The 16,766-nt window shown below is 43.2% G+C and overlaps 2 long non-coding RNA genes across 3 annotated transcripts in view; both read left to right on the top strand.

Moving 5' to 3' along the window:
- The first annotated feature begins 8,150 nt into the window (after positions 1-8,150).
- LOC142790101 (uncharacterized) lies at positions 8,151-11,652 on the top strand. The gene is made up of 2 exons (XR_012889377.1): positions 8,151-8,218; positions 11,390-11,652. It is a non-coding gene; the product is annotated as an uncharacterized LOC142790101 (long non-coding RNA).
- Positions 11,653-12,571: 919 nt separating this feature from the next.
- Positions 12,572-16,766, top strand: part of LOC142790099 (uncharacterized) — a 63,343-nt gene continuing 59,148 nt past the window's right edge. The window contains exon 1 of one of the 2 annotated variants that reach the window (XR_012889374.1): positions 12,572-12,606. This is a non-coding gene — a long non-coding RNA (uncharacterized LOC142790099). Of the gene's footprint in view, positions 12,607-12,659; positions 12,727-16,766 lie in introns of those variants that run through there. The other variant, XR_012889375.1, reaches the window with a different exon arrangement.

Raw genomic sequence — 16,766 nt, 5'->3', positions numbered from 1 at the left:
AGTCAACTGGCATCATTGAGAGGGTAGATGCTTCAGACTGGGTGTCTCCCTTGCTCGGTGTCTGCAACAAGGACAATTACATCCGACTGTGTGTCGATCTCTGTGAGCTGATCTGCGTGAGCCGAACTTGGCCATTGTGGTGTACTGGTTCCCTCTACCTCACATCGAGGAACATTTACAACAGTTAACAGGTGCTAAAATTTTTTTCTAACTTGATCTTGCGTCCGCATACCACCAAGTTGAGTTAGCGGAGGACAGTCGTTATCTTACTGCTTTAGTAACACATCAAGGGCTTTACAGATTTCGCATAGTGTGCTTCGGGCTGGCATCTGCGCCAGGGATTTTCAAAAAAATTATGAGCGATGTACTGAAGGGGTGTCCAGGTGTTGTCTGTTACTTGAAGGACAATATAGTTTGGGGCCGTAATTGGGAAGAGCATGATGTGCACTTGAAAGGTGTCTTGTCTAAAGTAGATTCCTGTGGCATGAAGCTTAATGACAAGTGTGTATTTGCTACTACTGAAATTACATTCTTAGGTAATAACATAAGTGCTCACGGGTTATTGCCGGTTGAGTTTAAGGTCGCTGTCATACTTGATGTCCCTGCTCCCACTGATGTTAAAGCAATCCAATCCCTCTTGGGTTTGTTGGATATTATGCAAAGTTTCCACCGCATTATGATGACGTTATTGAGCCTCTGCGCCGCATCTCCGGCAAGGTCTAAGTTTTAACTGGTCCGCTGAGGCCAATGCCAGTTTCAACCAGGTTAAAAAACTCTTGCTGACCGCCCGGTCATAAATATTTTTGATAACAATCTTCCAATGGTGGTTACCACCGATGCAACCAATGTCGGCATTAAAGCAGTGCTCCAACAACAAAGAGGAGATCAGCTGCTAGCTGTTGCTTTTGCATCTAAAACATTGTCCCCGGCGGAATGCCGGTATTCAGCAGGAGAGCATGAAGCTCTTGTTTATTTGTTTGCGGTGAAAAAATGGCTTGTTTATCTTTGTGGTCGGCATTTTAGATTACAAACTGACCACTAGGCTTTAACTACTTTGCTGTCAGCTGGCGCGGTGGGGTGACGCCCCTTGCGAGTTTTTTGATGGTGCGCCCGGCTGTTATATTAAAACTTTTCTGTACAATATTACAAAGGTGCCGATAATGTTGTAGCAGACGCGTTATCTCGGCTGCCAGCCCACCTTTCGCCAGCACAGGCGCCAGAAGAAGAGACAATTGCTTCAGTTGCTGCATGCTTAAATAAGGACGAGTTACAGGCAGCCACTGCTAATGATGGTACTTTCCAGCAGCTTATTCAATACATTGCTGAGGATTGGCCTCGAAAGAAGCCTTTGACTTCAGTACTTGTACCTTACTTTGCAGTGAAAGGCGAACTGTCTTATGCCGATGGGCTCCTTTTCTGCAGGGAACATGTTACAGTTCCAGAGTCTTGCAGGGGGCAATTGATTCAGTTAGCCCATGAGAATCATCCAGGCATAATTCGTACAAAGCAGCTGCTTCGTGACAGGTATTGGTGGCTGTGCCTTGACAAACAAGTAAAAAGTGCGGTTCGGAACTGTTGCATCTGTTAGGCTGCCAACGAATCGGCGAAACCTGTCTTTGCACCCCTACAACCAATTTCTTTTCCTGACAAACTGTTAGGCAGTTAGGCATGGACATTAATGGTCCTCTTTCAAATATTTCTTCAGATTGTCTCTTTGCAGTCAGTTTGACGATTACTCCAAATGGCCTGATGTTTGTTTTGTTCGAGACGATACGTCTGATGCAGTCATCACCTTCTTGACTTCAGTCTTTTGCCGTGAAGGCTTTCCAGCATACTTAGTGATAAACAACAGTCCCCAGTTTAGGTCTCGTCAGTTTGAAACCTTTCTTTGCGAAGGAGGTATTCAACACATCTGTTCTTCCAAGTACTATCTTTAAGCCAATGGGCAGGTTGTGCCGTTCAACAGGGTCCTGCAAGAGTACATTCAACTAGCCCAACTATAACAACATCCTCTAAAGAAGGCAATTACAGAGTACTTAGGCGCTTACCGTTTTTCTGCTCAGGCAACTACGGAATCGTCTGCCGCAATCTTGCTTCATAAGCGTCAACCTCGCACAGCGGTTGATGTGATTGATCTGCCGTTGCCTTCTACTTTGCAGTCAGTTTTGGACAATATCTTAAGGATGCGAGATTTTCATAAACGGGAGTACATAAACAACTGTGTGGATTAGAAGCGAGGAGCCAAACCTCCAGTCATTCAGGTTGGCCAAGAGTCAAAGTACGTGTTCCAGGTAAAAAACACAATATTGAGGTTCGTTTACCGTTACGTCGGGAGTGGGATCCCAGGCATTTATGCTCAGTGATGGATCGATTCGGAATGCTTCTAAACTTGTAATCGTCCGTTCCGAACGGGAACCATCTTTACACTTGCACTCTTCAACACCTTTGCAGAACCAGTCGCAATACTCTGCCTCGATTCCACCATTGGTTTCTATACCTATTCCTGCAGCATCACCATCTGTCCCTGGAAGAAACGGTATTCAGGCACCGGTTTCAAATCCAGCTGTGGTGCCCAGCCACCATATTTTACCGTGCACTGAGCACGCTTCAGAGCCCTCAGGTATTCAGGCACCGGTTTCAAATCCGGTTGTGGTGCCGAGCCACCATATTTTATTGTGTACTGAGCACGCTTCAGAGTCCTCGGGTATTCAGGCACCAATTTCAAATTCGGCTGTGGTGCCCAGTCACCATGAAGTTTTACCGTACACCGAGCATGCTTCAGAATCCTCGGACTCTTCGCAGGCTTCGTATCAATACTTGACTGACGAGCCTAGTTCCCATGCCAGTATCCTCCCTAAGACTGATGAACATGCTTCCGAACCTTCAGGTTCTCATGTTTTGCATCAGGGTTCTTCGTCCATAGCTACAGCTGAGGGAGGCTTAAGCGAATCATCAGACTCTTCAATGCTCTCAGAAGTGCCTGAGCAGCGCGTAAGCGAGCCAGTAGGCTCATCCTCACATACCGAACTTGCTGCTCGGCCAGGGAGTACTTCAGAGCGCAATGAGCTTCGGCGTTCGAAGCGTTCGCATAAGAAACCGTCCAGGTTTAAGGACTTCGTGTCCTAAATTCGTTCTTACTCGTATGTTGGAATCTCTACCATACGTGTGCATCGTTGTGTGTTGGCTGTAGATTTATTTATTGTATAAAGTTATAAGGGATACGCTGTTATGCCATGATTTTTTGTTGTATGTTGACTGTGTAAGTGCGTTCAGCTATGGTGGACTGTGTACATAGTTATGTTTTTTTCTCCTTCTCATGCCGCTTCTCTGTTTTTCAATTGGTTACTTTAGGACAAAAGGAGGGGGGATGTTGAGGTTTTAAATACAGTTCTATGTGTCAATACATTGTCCTAAAATTGTATAAGGTTATAAAAGTTACTCAGGTTTTGTTAATCATTGTATAAAGATCTTAGAGCCATATTTCCTGTTCTTTCTTGGGGGGATGGTGTGGTGTTTCAGTTCTGATTTCTTAGTTGCCAGATTCAGTTTCATGTGAAGTGTTTTCGCCCTCAGGGCGTGCTACCCTGTGTGTATATGTGCGGCATTGTACAGAATAAATCATTTCCTGTTTGGCTACCGGCAGCAGCGTACCTCGTGTCGGCCGGTGCTTCACTGTCGTGCCCTGTGTGTTCCGTGCGGCGAGTCGGCCTCACGGTACAACATATTCCAACATGAAAACTAGAGTTGAACAGAGGTAAAAGTTTCTTTCAAAATAGCATTGTAGGTCCGGTGAGTTGGAACTAGTCCACGTTATGATTGCACACGCAAAAGTCCACATTCGTGTTCACCCATGCTTGCGACAGCCCCCCCCCCCACCCCCCTCCAGCCCTTGTTTTTTTTTTTATCCGTCTAATGGTAATCTACTTTGATTGATGCACAGCAGCTTGCAGTACGTCAATCGTATAGTGTACAAATCACATCCATATGTAACTGTGGCACAGACAGCATTGCAAAACACAGTACTCACCATGCATACATGTGACGATGGCGTCACCACCAACCAGTCTCGCTTGATTTGGGTCAGCCAACTTTTCTTTCGCGTTGAGCTCGACAGGAAGCGAAGCATTCTCACTCTGTTCTGAGTGTTGTTTGAAAATTGTGGAACACAACAGCCTGTTATGCTTTGTTCGCTGTGAACAACCGTTGATGCAGTGCTAGCGAACATTGACGCGCACCACAAAGAACGTAGAATTTGCGGCATCAAGTTCCACTCAAATAAAACCTTGTTGAAACGCACAGGTAGGGCACGTGTAACCACTGTTTCTATGTCGTCACAGTGCTACATAACTAACACCGTGTGCGTGGAGACAACCTGTAACCACCTGAACATTGACTGCACTGACGTTGACCACGTTGAACCGGTTGAGTTGAAAAACAAAATGGCAACAAAAGAAGTTGGCAACAACGGCGACCATCAAAACTTGGGGGCGTCGGCATGTACGCTTTGAAAGGCTGACATCACCCTAAAACCGGGTGGAAGGCGTGTACGTAGTTTACTCGAGCAGCGCTTCCATGTGGCAACGGGGAGTGGAGGGAAAGCGTGCTGGACGGCCTGAAGAAAGCGTTTGCCCAGGCCTGAAAAAAATAGGCAGGGCGCTGGCTTGTCATTCACAGTGGGATATTCCAATTTGTTGCTATTGCATTCATTGCTTCACCTTTGTGACAAAAGTGTGACGTCTTTTTTATTTTTAAATTTAATGTCAAACTTAGGTTTTTGTGGTCCTCCTGAGACGACTATTACAAATGTTGACTAAAGAGTAGGAACGAGCAGGGGTACGCTATCTAGCGGCTGTTCAGACCCTTTCTTGCTCGGTTGCGGAAAGGCTCAAGTGGCTACTCTTTATGAAAGAATATTTCTCTATGACTGTATCACGTAAGAGCGGGAACACAGCGGGTGCAGAAGAAGGCGATACTCAACAGTGGAGCAAGCGAGTTCTAGCCGGGGCGTCATTTTGCCCCAACCAACGTTTTTAGGCCCCAACTGCCATGCCGCCAGTGGTCATTCTCGGAGCTATACTGTACATTATGTAGTGATGATAAGCATACGTACAATTGTTATATGCACAGATATGTATGTTGAACATTCGCACATGTTTTATATGACTACATGTTTGCAGTTGCATATTGATGCCAAGGGCGACATGTGTATCACCGACACCTGAAGCGGTAAGCTAAAATGCAGCGCTTGTGCTTGCGAGGATGGTAGCCCTTCATAGTGCTATGTAGACTAACTTCGGTGTTTGGTGCCTAAGTTCAATTGACACAAGCCCGACGTGACCCCTGTAAGATTGGAGACCATATGTATATGTTTTGAAAATTTGAAAATTAGGTGGGCAGCAGTGCAACCACGATTGATGTTTCCCAAACAATACGCCAGCATAGGGTCTTTTTTCACGACCTGCTATTGCTTGCCTCTCTATTAGAATACTGTGGTAGAACTCTTGGTCGCCATGGGTTCCATTGCTGCTGTGACCGTAACAAATATTATTTTTATTCGTCGCATCAGTGGTGCCAATGTCAGTTTTTTCTTAGCGCCCTTGCATTTAAATTGCCAAGGTCTGTTCTTGCCATTCCTCAGTAGATATAAACTGCCAAACACCTGTGGTGCATACCCTCATAACATGACTCGTGATGTAAGCATATGGGTCTGGAGGAAGGGGTTTGACATCGTACATGACATAATTTTATCATTATTTTTGTTTTGACCATATATTTCATAATTGTCAAACCCTCTCACCCTAACATCATAATTTGGATCCACACCAAGTTAAGGGGGAAGAACAATGAGAGTACCCAGATGAAAACAGCTAAATATATAGACAGACACACATGCTTAGTGTCTAAAGTTCCCAGAGAAATGCTTTGCATTTAAAAGAAGTAATAATCATCTCCGATGAACCATACGTCACCCTTACAAAGCCTATATTTGACCAACGAAGTGAAAAAACAGCGCGTAACACAGGACACAGGACAGAGAAGAGACGGACGAGGCGCTGACTTATTTGGGCCGGTTGGTACATGGTCAACGAAGTGAAAAAACAGCGCGTAACACAGGACACAGGACAGAGAAGAGCCTCGTCCGCCTCGTCCGTCTCTTCTCTGTCCTGTGTCCTGTGTTACGCGCTGTTTTTTCACTTCGTTGACCATGTACCAACCGGCCCAAATAAGCACTTTAGTACAGTCCTATATTTGAAGATCTTGGAATAACGTCATTGCCAATCTTGTTCAAAATACTTCTAATAAAATTATATCATGCCTACCGCAGATTGATTGACGGACTGTTTTTAAAAAGCTTGCCACTCCCCACATGCTAGAACATACACTACACAACGCAGTCACACGTGGAACTTTCTATACGCTCGTACAAACAATGGCCACCGAGTGCTGATGTACTTGCAGCCACAGGCTCTCCATGCTTAGACTAATATGTTAATCTAAGCAACTAAATAGCCTTGAAGTAATAATGTATGCACTCAAATTAACAGAGTGGCCTCTTAAACTAAAGTAACTTCATTATAACCAGAAGTTTGTTGTAAAGGTCTATTCCTAACACGATTTCTATTGCAAGACTATTCTTCAGTTACTTCGTTATAACCGATATTTAGCGAAATTCAGGGCAATGAGATCTAGGTTTGAGTGTAAGTACGATTCTGCCTTTACCATTTTCAGTCTTGTCATCTAAATGGACTTCGATTCTTATTTAAAATTGTCACCAAATTTACAGGCCTTTTTTTGCAGTTATTTCTTGTCCGTTGCTGTTTTGATTGTATAGTATTGTGTGTGACATGCTGGCCCTTTTCATGCTGTTAGACGCTTTTTGCTAGCACCCTGTCGCATCACGAGCTTGGCATTCCTTCTTAGTGAAATTTGCTATGTTATTATTATTATAATTATTAATATTATTATTAATATTATTATTATTATTATTATTATTATTATTATATATTATTATTATTATTATTATTATTATTATTATTATTATTATTATTATTATTATTATTATTATTATTATTATTATTATTATTATTATTATTATTATTATTATTATTATTATTATTATTATTAGGAAATGTGCTTGCTTGGTACATTAACACTGGCAGAAAACAGACACACATTAAATTTCACAGTCAAGGTATCAGACTTCTTTTGTGACAATGCTACTAAGGGGGCGTTACACACATATCCTGAAACTTGGCTATCACCTGAGCCTCCTGTATGTTGACGATGCTTGCCAGTCTCACTGCTATTTTAGTACATTGGTTCACAAGGTTCACAGACGCATGCGTATGCTCACTGTTGCGCAATGTGGCACACGCAGCCACTTGTAGCCGTGTGGCCTAACATTGTGACGCTGTAACAGGAGATATAAAGGAGGCACATGGGATATCGAAGTTGTCGGATATGTGTATAAGCTCACCCACAGTATCACTGCCCCCACTCTCCCCCACAAAATCAAATACCTTCACGGTGAAATATGATGCATATCTGTTTATTGCCAGCACTTATGTTACATCCAAGCATGTTTCTTGCATGTTTCTTCTGGCCGTCAGTGGTATAAAAAAGCTTGCTGCTGTCAAAATATCAGTTGTCATGCTTGTGTGTGCCAGGTTTTGAGTAAGCTAGGATTATCGGCAAAAGCAGGAACCAGACTGTAAGGGAACTGCTAGAGGAGTATTATACTTAAAGTAATGAGTGGGCTTGTGCCCACTCATTACTTCAGTCTGAGTTGTCTTCATTTATTCTATCAATCTGAGTTGTCCTTGTTTAATCGAATGCTCACGTGACGAGATGTTTGTGGTAACTATTTCACTCCAGTGTACGTGGGTGGAAATTTGCCCGTTTTTCAGCCTTTACCGGCAATAAGCAGTTGGTAGTTTGGTGCCTGTCTGTCTCTTTCCTCACCACTTTTTCTCATGTTCCTGGTATAGCGCCTGTCACGAAATGTTCAGCAAATCAGTTGTCACTCGGTGCTCCAGGTGTGTTGTGTGCCGTTTTTTTTCTGCTTTCGTCTCATGCTGTAATCATGGAAGTGGGCTAAACCTGTCTCGGTTTGCGTAAATTTCTCACTACATATGAATGTGTGCAGGTGTGCCTGCAAGACGCACTGTTTGCCTTCCTGCCACGCATGATTTTCGGCCTGTACTACAACTTGCTTTCGGTGAGTTTTCCTCAGCTACTGTGGCCCAAGTTGCCACCTTGTCAACTGTGATAAGCTTTCAATCATTAGCGAAAAATAGCACATATTTTATAAGTAGGCATAAGGCCATGTTGATGTTTCTATGCCATGTAACATTGTAAACAAGTCATGGGAAAATATGAATCTGTTTACCGCTGTATGGTCTGAGGGACATGCATCTATAATTAGGGGCCTAGGCTTACTCAAGAGATTAGAAGCCAAAAATATTTACAAGAAATGTTATTTGATGCTATCTTTATTTTACAAGCTACTGTTTATAAAGTAATTATGCAGATGTGTTTTCTATGCAATTTTTATGACCATTTCGCTTGACTTCATAGAACTAATGATTATATAAGGGATGAGAGCATGCTGAATGTGTTGAACAATCTTTTCTGATTTAAGTGCACGCTGTGCTGCATTCAAGATTTTCAGTGGTAGAGCTGCTGGGCATTGACATTTTCAATGATCACTGTTTTTACTGATGCTTTATAGTGACACACTAGCATGTTGCGCACTACTCTCGGTGCATTCTTTTTAGGTAGCAGTGTTGTGAACATGCAGGCATCTTCATAGAAGAGACTTGTGTGATTCTGGCAGCCATTAAACACTTCAAAGAATAGAAATTATCAGATACATCTTTATATAAAAGGACTCCTCAAGTGTCATAAACGTTTTAAAAGCTCCAAGGAACCACATAGATCATGTTATCGTGTTGCTGCACTCATTCCTATTCACCATTTATGCATTAAAGCATATGCTAATAAGGGTAAAGGAAACAACCGCCCTTTTATCGCATGGAGCCGGATTTCTCAGAAAGAAAAGCCTCTTAGCAAAAGTTTGTTCTAGTTTGGGGTTCGCACCCAGAATCAACACTTTTTTGGGGCGGTCCCTCTGCCAATTGAGCTAACCAGAAAACTAGCAATTGACAGGGCCAGGGCGAAGTCATTGAAAACTTGAAGCACAAGGACATAACTATCGTAAATCAGTTCTGTGGGAATCTACATGTGGCAGAAGGTTCAAGAAAGGGACAGACAACCACCATTTTGCAGCACGAAGCCACACAGAAATTCGTACGATTTCTCAGAAAGAAAAGCCTGTTAGGTGTTGAAAAATTCGTGCTGGATGTTCGAACCCGAGACCAACGCTTTTCCATGGTAGTTGCTCTGCCTTGAACGTTTCTCGGACGAAACAAGAAAACTTCTGGAGTACTTGCACGCGCCCAGTTCGCATCGAATACATGCTAAGTCGCAGTCGAAGCCTTCTGGCTTGCTGCGAATTCTTCGGGCCCTCTTTATTATATTATTAAAGAAAAGGCCACAGACTGTTCGTGGCTGAGAGAATTGACTGACGCGAAATGAAGATAACGCCCACTATTTGTGTCTTTCCTAGGAATTTTGAATACCAGACGTTGTTGGTCCCGCTGTACCACTACTTTAAAAAACGTAGACGTCCAGAGCTCTTCTCTTTCAAGGGGTTCTTATAGCTTTCTCAATGGTATTCAAGTGGTTGGTGAATGCGGCCAGGGTGCTTTTTAAGATGCAAAAGCGATCATCAACATATCGGAAGAATACTTTCAGAGAAGGGTCGAAGGAAGCCAGAGCCTGGCTTTCCACTGACTCCATAGCCAGGTTTGCCACCGTTACTGAGATCGAGGCGCCCAGAAAGGCTCCATGCAGCTGCTGTAAATCACATCACGTAAAGTAAAGTAGGTATTGTTCAAACAGAAATCCAGTTGTCTTAACATGGTGCGTTTGCCCAGTTTTTCATCAGCCTACAGGGCAGCTTTACAGGCACTTACAGCAAGTGGCACAGGAACACAGGTAAAAATGGAATTGACGTCGAATGTCATTATGATTTTATTATCGTCCACAGTGAGATGACGCACTTTGTCAATGATGTCTTGCGAGCCACGGATGATTGTGGGGCCACTTTTGAGCAGCGGAGCATGCATAGTGAAGGTGGCTCGAAAGCCTGCAGAGAGGCGAACGCGTGACAATCACGATGGGCCGTATTGGCGTGCCAAACATGAATTTCGAATAAGCTGTACAGTGCCGGCGCAGAGCCGTTGTGGCAAAGAAGCGAAAACTGAAAATCCTTGTGTTCCGGATACACGTATCAGAAAAAGTCTACCAGAAGATCCTGCAGTTCCTATTTCAACTTGAGTGTGGGATCACGTTCAAAGACGGCATAGGTGCTGCTATCCCAGACGATGTCTGACGTCTTACTGATGTGGTCAGTTGTGTTCATAATAACAGTGATATTCCCTTTGTCAGCTGGCAGTATCACTATACCATAATTCTTGGGAAGATTCCTCATTGAGTTGGGCGGTTCGGGCAATAGGGCAGTGTGCTTTTTATGCGCGAACTTGGTGAGAATTCTGATCGCACAAGTACAGGCCTTGTCTCGTTCGGCGTCATCCATCTGATCAATGGCATGCTCTACGGTGCATATCAGTTTCTTTGGTTCAAGTGGGCCACTCATGCTAAAGTTCAGTCCAAATTCGAGCACACTCATCTTGAGCTGACTAGGAGCTTACGAGGACAAATTTCATACCACTAACCTTGCTTGGTATAACGTGTTATTTTTACGACAAGGCTGTAGGTGATTCAGTTTGTTCTGATGCGTGTGTTCACAGAGAAATAACTGTAGCTGAGCCTTGCAGTTTGCGTAAAGCTCAATACTGGTGAAAACAAACGGGCACTTGTATTTAAGGTAATGGTGAGCAAAGGAGAGCTGTAATTAAGGTGACGGTGAGCAAAGGAGAGCTGATTCTGGAAGTCCAGAACTGCTCTGCAGTTCATGACTCAAGTTTTAAGTAACTGCCACTTAGCTTTCGATACTACCAGGTGTCCGAAAGCCATGTGCACCAGTCTCAGCATGCACAATGACTTCAGAATCAAGCCTTGGCCTTTGCAGAACAGGTTGAAGTTCAGGTGACCTTTGAACAAAGAGGTTCGAAATAAACTGGGAGACTTGGGTAATCTTTGGTTGGCCATATACGCCTGGCGTAGATAAACGAAGTCAAGAATTGGACGAAATTTCATGCTTCGGCCTCCCAGCATAGTGAACAAGGATACCGTCTGGAAGTACAAACATCTTTTTTGTTATATTTTCGACACCCTCTTGATTGGCGTCCTTTTTTTTCTGCAGTGTCATTACATCTCGACCGGACGAGATTGACAAGGATATTTTAACAACACTCGTTGATGAGTTGGTTGGTGCTTTGCTTTAAAAAAGATTCCAGCCAATAAAATGATGAACACAGAAAACGAAGCAGGAGACAGGAAAGCAGCTCGACTACCAACTGTTTATTCAAGTACGCGTGGCTCAAGTATATGTACCCATGTGGTCCCGTGGTGATGCTACAAGCTTCTAACAGAAATCGCATAATACAATAAACTGACGCCCAATCACTCTATGCCTTCTTCGTCCTACTAATCACTCAAGATTACAAAAAAGATTCCAGGAAAGTTTTTTCCTTCCTGTGCAACGCCATGCAGCTATCACTACAAGATGCTTCGCCAAGAATTCTTTGGAATGTGAAAAGATTAAAGTACAGTCGAATCTCGATAATTTGAACTCGAAGGGGCCCGAAAATTTGTTCAAATTAAAAGAAGTTCAAACTAATGAAAGCTAAATAAACCGAGGGCTCTCCATGCAGTGGTGCATGTGCATTGAGCTAACACACGGGGGGGAAGTTTCAGAAGACTTACATTTATTTACAAATCACAGGACATCCATTATTATTTCAAGTATTCGGTGATGCGCGTCTGCATGCGTTTGCCTTGCAGCAAGTCAATCAATTCCGCACGCAGCTTGCAAAGCATTTCTACTTCGGCTTCAGCATTCTCCTGGCAAGAGAAGTTGCACGCGGAAATGTCCAGCACCGACACTTTCTAAAGACGACGACAACAACGGCTGCGTAGTCTCTCCGCTGCGCAGCCGTAGCATGGCTAGCACATGACGAGAAAGGAGGAGCATCTCCGTCCAGGCGGAGAGAAGCAGACGGCATTTGAGAGAAAACCATCACTCCACGGCAGCTTTTTTTTCACTCTTTTCGCGCGCGTCGTTGAAAGGAGAAGGGTTATGTGGCAGGGACAGGAAAGAAGGGGGACGCGTGGCATGGGCGCGTGAAAGACCCCCCCTCCTTCCTTCAAGGCGCAGAGCCGTGCTTCCGCAAGGGGCAAAGGCCGCAGAAGATAGTGCCTTTTTCCTTTCCTTCAACCACACATTCATTCAACCCAGCAACAGCCTTTTTTTTTCCTCTCTCTCTTCGCAAACGGCGTTGGAAGGAGAAGGGTCTTTATGTGGCAGGGACGGAAAAGGGAGAACCGTGACAAGGGCACGTCGCAGATCGGCATTAGAGAGTGAGCAAACATTCCACCATAGCCTTTTCTTGCCTTTTCATTTCCTTTTCGGGCAGCGCTTAGGTGTCGCAGGTGCCGCCATGGGATTGGGCAGGGTGCTGAGAGCATTTTCGGAGCACGGTATGTTCAAAATAACCGTCGCAAGTGTCTGCACGTTCGAATTACCGGGTGTTTTTGTCCATTGGAATACACATAGCTTTGAAGAGACCTTATCATGAGTTCGAACTGACCAGAAGTTTGAATTAAGCGTGTTCGAATTAATGAGATTCAACTGTATTTCATGTGCCATTTTTTCATGGCTTCTGCCCAAAATCCTGAGTTTGTTCAGCATTGGCTTACATTTGCACTATTTACAATGAAGGGCTAATTTGGAGCCTGTTCCTTTCTCTAATAATTTAAAATGTTTCCATGCTCTAAAATTCACACAACACCTGTTTGGCTTATGTACACCATCCGGAAAGTCAGTGGAACTTCATATACCACACCAACAACACAATTCACACAAATTTGCCCTTGCTTCACTTCGTACTGTGGCTTCTTTTTTTTGCCGATGTGTGCACATAAGCCATTCAGTTTCCTTGGCGCGGAAAACACCACAGACTCATTGTACCTGGAGGCAACTTTTTTCAGGCCATGCCCAACATGGTGCGCATAAGGCACCACCTGTAGTCTTCTCTGCTCTGGACAGGTCTGTGTGTTTTTCCTCTTTCCTGTCATTTTTCGTAGCAAATATTTAGCTACAGCAGATAAAACAAATTTATTTACTTATTTATTTTATTTTCCTCAAGGGTCCCTAACAGAAGGTAGATTACATGAGGGGTGGGCATACAAGACATGGGTAAAGGCAAAGTTGGATGTGCAACAAAACATAAAACAGAAATTTCAGGCCATATCTGAAGTGGCAGAAACAAACAAAACAAGAAAAAAAAGGGGGGGGTAACAAGTACATTTGTTTGTGGACTCTAGATAAAAACATTTTACAGTGACAAAATATACCACTTATAGGGTGCAAATCATTGCCAAGTACACAAAATATACATACACGCCATACTAGGAAGATGACACTAGAAACCATTACACAAGAATTAGCATGGCAAGTCACACGAAAAAAAATTATTATGGTTCAGTGATGGTTAACAGGGAATTTTGAAAGGCTTCTGCATCCTGAATGCTAACAATGGTATCCTGTAGGGCGTTCCATTCCTCAGCTGTCCGAATGAAGAAAGATTCGGCCAATGCGGTAGTTCTGGGACGAGGGTAATATACTCGCATAGTGTTGCAACATCTATCACAGAAATAGGGGTGTTGCGTGACGCAAATGCTGGATGGGGATGCGTGATGGAATTTGTGAAATAATACGAGCCGCGCAGTTTTTTGGCTTTGACTAAGAGAAATTAATACGGCACGCTTCTTTAAGTCTGCTACACTGGTGAACGATGAGTAATTGGGAAAGGTGAATCTGGCAGCGCAGTTTTAGATGGCTTCTAGGTTTTGGATGAAATAATGCTGGTGTGGGTTCCAAATTGCTGCGGCATATTTTAATTTGGGGCGTATTATTGTGGTGAAAGCTACTATTTTTAAGTGGCTGGGAGCAAACTTCAGGCTTCTTTGGATATAACCTTCAGATCTACTCGCTGTTGAAATGACGTGATTGATCTGGAGGGTCCATGATAGGTCACTTGAGATATGTATTTCAAGGTATTTATACGAGCTAGTCGGTTATAGAAAACTGTTATATAGGGCGTAGTTGTACTTTAACTAATTAGTACGTCTGTGAAAAGACACTGATCTACATTCAGAAATGTTTAAACTCATATGTCACTTGTGGCACCAATTTTGAACGGCTGTTAGGTGTGCTTGTAAAGCTATTTGATCTTCATGACTAGTGATTTTTGCGTAAATAATGCAATCGTCGACGAATAATCTTATGTTGTTAGTAATACAGTGTGGAAGGTTGATGATGTAAATTCGGAAAAGCAGGGGGCCAAGTACTGTTCCCTGGGGAACACCGGAGAGGACGGGAGAGATTTGAGACCTAGCTCTATTTATGACGACAAACTGTTTTCTGTCAGTGAGAAAGTTATTAATCCCGGACAAGAGGAATGGGTCGAGATTAGGCAAAGAAGGTTTGGTCAAAAGGCGGTGGTGAGGAACTTTATCAAAAGCCTTTTCAAAGTCAAGAAATAAAGCATCAGTTTGGATGTTCCGGTCAAGATTTGTGTGCAAGTCAGGGATGAAGGCAGCAAGTTGCGTTTCACACTACAGGCCTTTTCAAAAACAATTTAGGGAAGGGTGAATGAAGTTGTGCTGTTAGAGGTGATTAACGATGTTGGTAAATAAAATGTGCTCCATAGTTTTGGATGGGACACTTGTAAGCGATATGGGCCGGTAGTTATATGGGAATGCTTTGTTGCCATTTTTGTATAGTGGAGTGATTTCACCGAGTTTCCAATCACTTGTCACCTGTCCCTGTGAAAGTGATTCAGAGAAGAGCAGCTGAATTTCTGTGCTAATTATCAATTGTGTGTTCATTAATATTTTGCCGTTGATGTTTTCCACTTGCAGATGACAGTTTCATTTTTCTAATTGCGTTATTTATTCTATTTGCAGATATTTCAATAGGTGACATTAGCTCACTTATATAGGCTCAAGGTTCTCTCCGGAGTTCGCAAAAAAGCTATCTTCACGCGTGAAAACAGAACAAAAGGCATTGTTTAGGGCATTGGCCGAATCTACGTCACTTAGCGATTTGTTATTAGTACCAAGAGAGTTATCGGCGAGATGTTTCATGGGTTTTTTGTTTGCCAGAATTTCTTAGGGTTATTTTTGAGCATGTCTGGTAGTGTTGATCGAAAAAAATTGCGTTTCGCGTTTTGAATGTTAATTGAGAGGCATCGCACAGAGTCGAAATATTCTTTTCATAGAGACGGTCGGTTTTGTTGTTTGGCACGTCTGAACAGGTGTTTTTTCCGGCTCATCAGTTTTTAATCGCGTTGTTAAACCAAGGGGCGGATGTTTTGTTTTTAATTTTTATGCTCTGTATACATGCATCAGTTAGTTGATTGAGTTTTTCGACTAATAACTTCCAATTGTTTTCTATGGTGCGCTTGTTCAATCCCTGGTGGTATGAATTGTAAAATTGTTCAAGTTCGGTGTTAATATTTTCATAATTGCCACGACCGTAGAGCTTTATCTGCTTTGGTGTAAGCTTATTTTCTGGAAAAGTAAAACTGAGAGAGGCAAAAATAATTTTGTGATCACTTATTTCTTTAAGGTAATGGAGAGAATGCAGGCTACTTGGATCCGACATTAGTATAAGGTCTATTATAATAGAGCTGCGTAATGTTTCTCTGGTGGCATGGGTTATAACTTGTGTTAGTTGGTAGTTTTCTAAACAGGCTAGGAAATCGCCGCATTCACCGCTGCGAAGGGAAACATTGTTTGATCATTTTCTGGATGGATAATTGAAGCCCCACAAATTATAAACTTTCTACGGGGATACATTTTGTGTAGTTTGTCGAAGGTGTCGTTAAAGCTGATGTTAAAGTTGGGCTCTGATTTGGCGGAGGGGGGGGGGGGGTGGCGGTAACAGACACCTAGTATGACCAGCCCATGGGAACTTTCGCAAGTTACCCAAAGAGCTTCCAGTGGACTGGTAATGCTAATAATGAAGTGAAGGATTGTATGTTGAACAGCGATGAGCACGCCACCACCTCGACCGGATAAACGGTCCTGGCGATGCAATGTGAAATTGATTAGGTATGAAAGAACTTCAGAATCTTTGATGGAAGGTAAAAGCCATGTTTCTGTCAGCATCCCGACGTCACAATCAGATGATTCAATTATGGTACATATTTTGTCGTGTTTCGGCATGATGCTTTTTATGTTTGTGTAGAGAATAGAAAAGGTGACATTATTTGCATGTTTAGAGGGGTGATTCTGGATATGGCGAGAGGGTGAGGTAACTGGCGATGCATTTACTGGGTTGCGAAATTGTTAGCACGCGGAAAAATTCCTTCGACTACTTTTCGGGTTGCATTATAGTGGCACGATTTTTTCCCAATAACTACCTTCTTGTAACGAAGGTTGAAAGGGTCGCTGTGCTCACATGCAAAGCGTAGAAGCTCTCTTTAGGCAGTGCGGGTAGCGAAACAATAATC

The sequence above is a fragment of the Rhipicephalus microplus genome, unplaced genomic scaffold (assembly GCF_043290135.1).
Source record: "Rhipicephalus microplus isolate Deutch F79 unplaced genomic scaffold, USDA_Rmic scaffold_71, whole genome shotgun sequence".
Lineage (NCBI taxonomy): Eukaryota > Metazoa > Arthropoda > Arachnida > Ixodida > Ixodidae > Rhipicephalus > Rhipicephalus microplus.
Note: the sequence above shows the minus strand (reverse complement) of the source record. Positions and strands in the feature narration are given on the sequence as shown.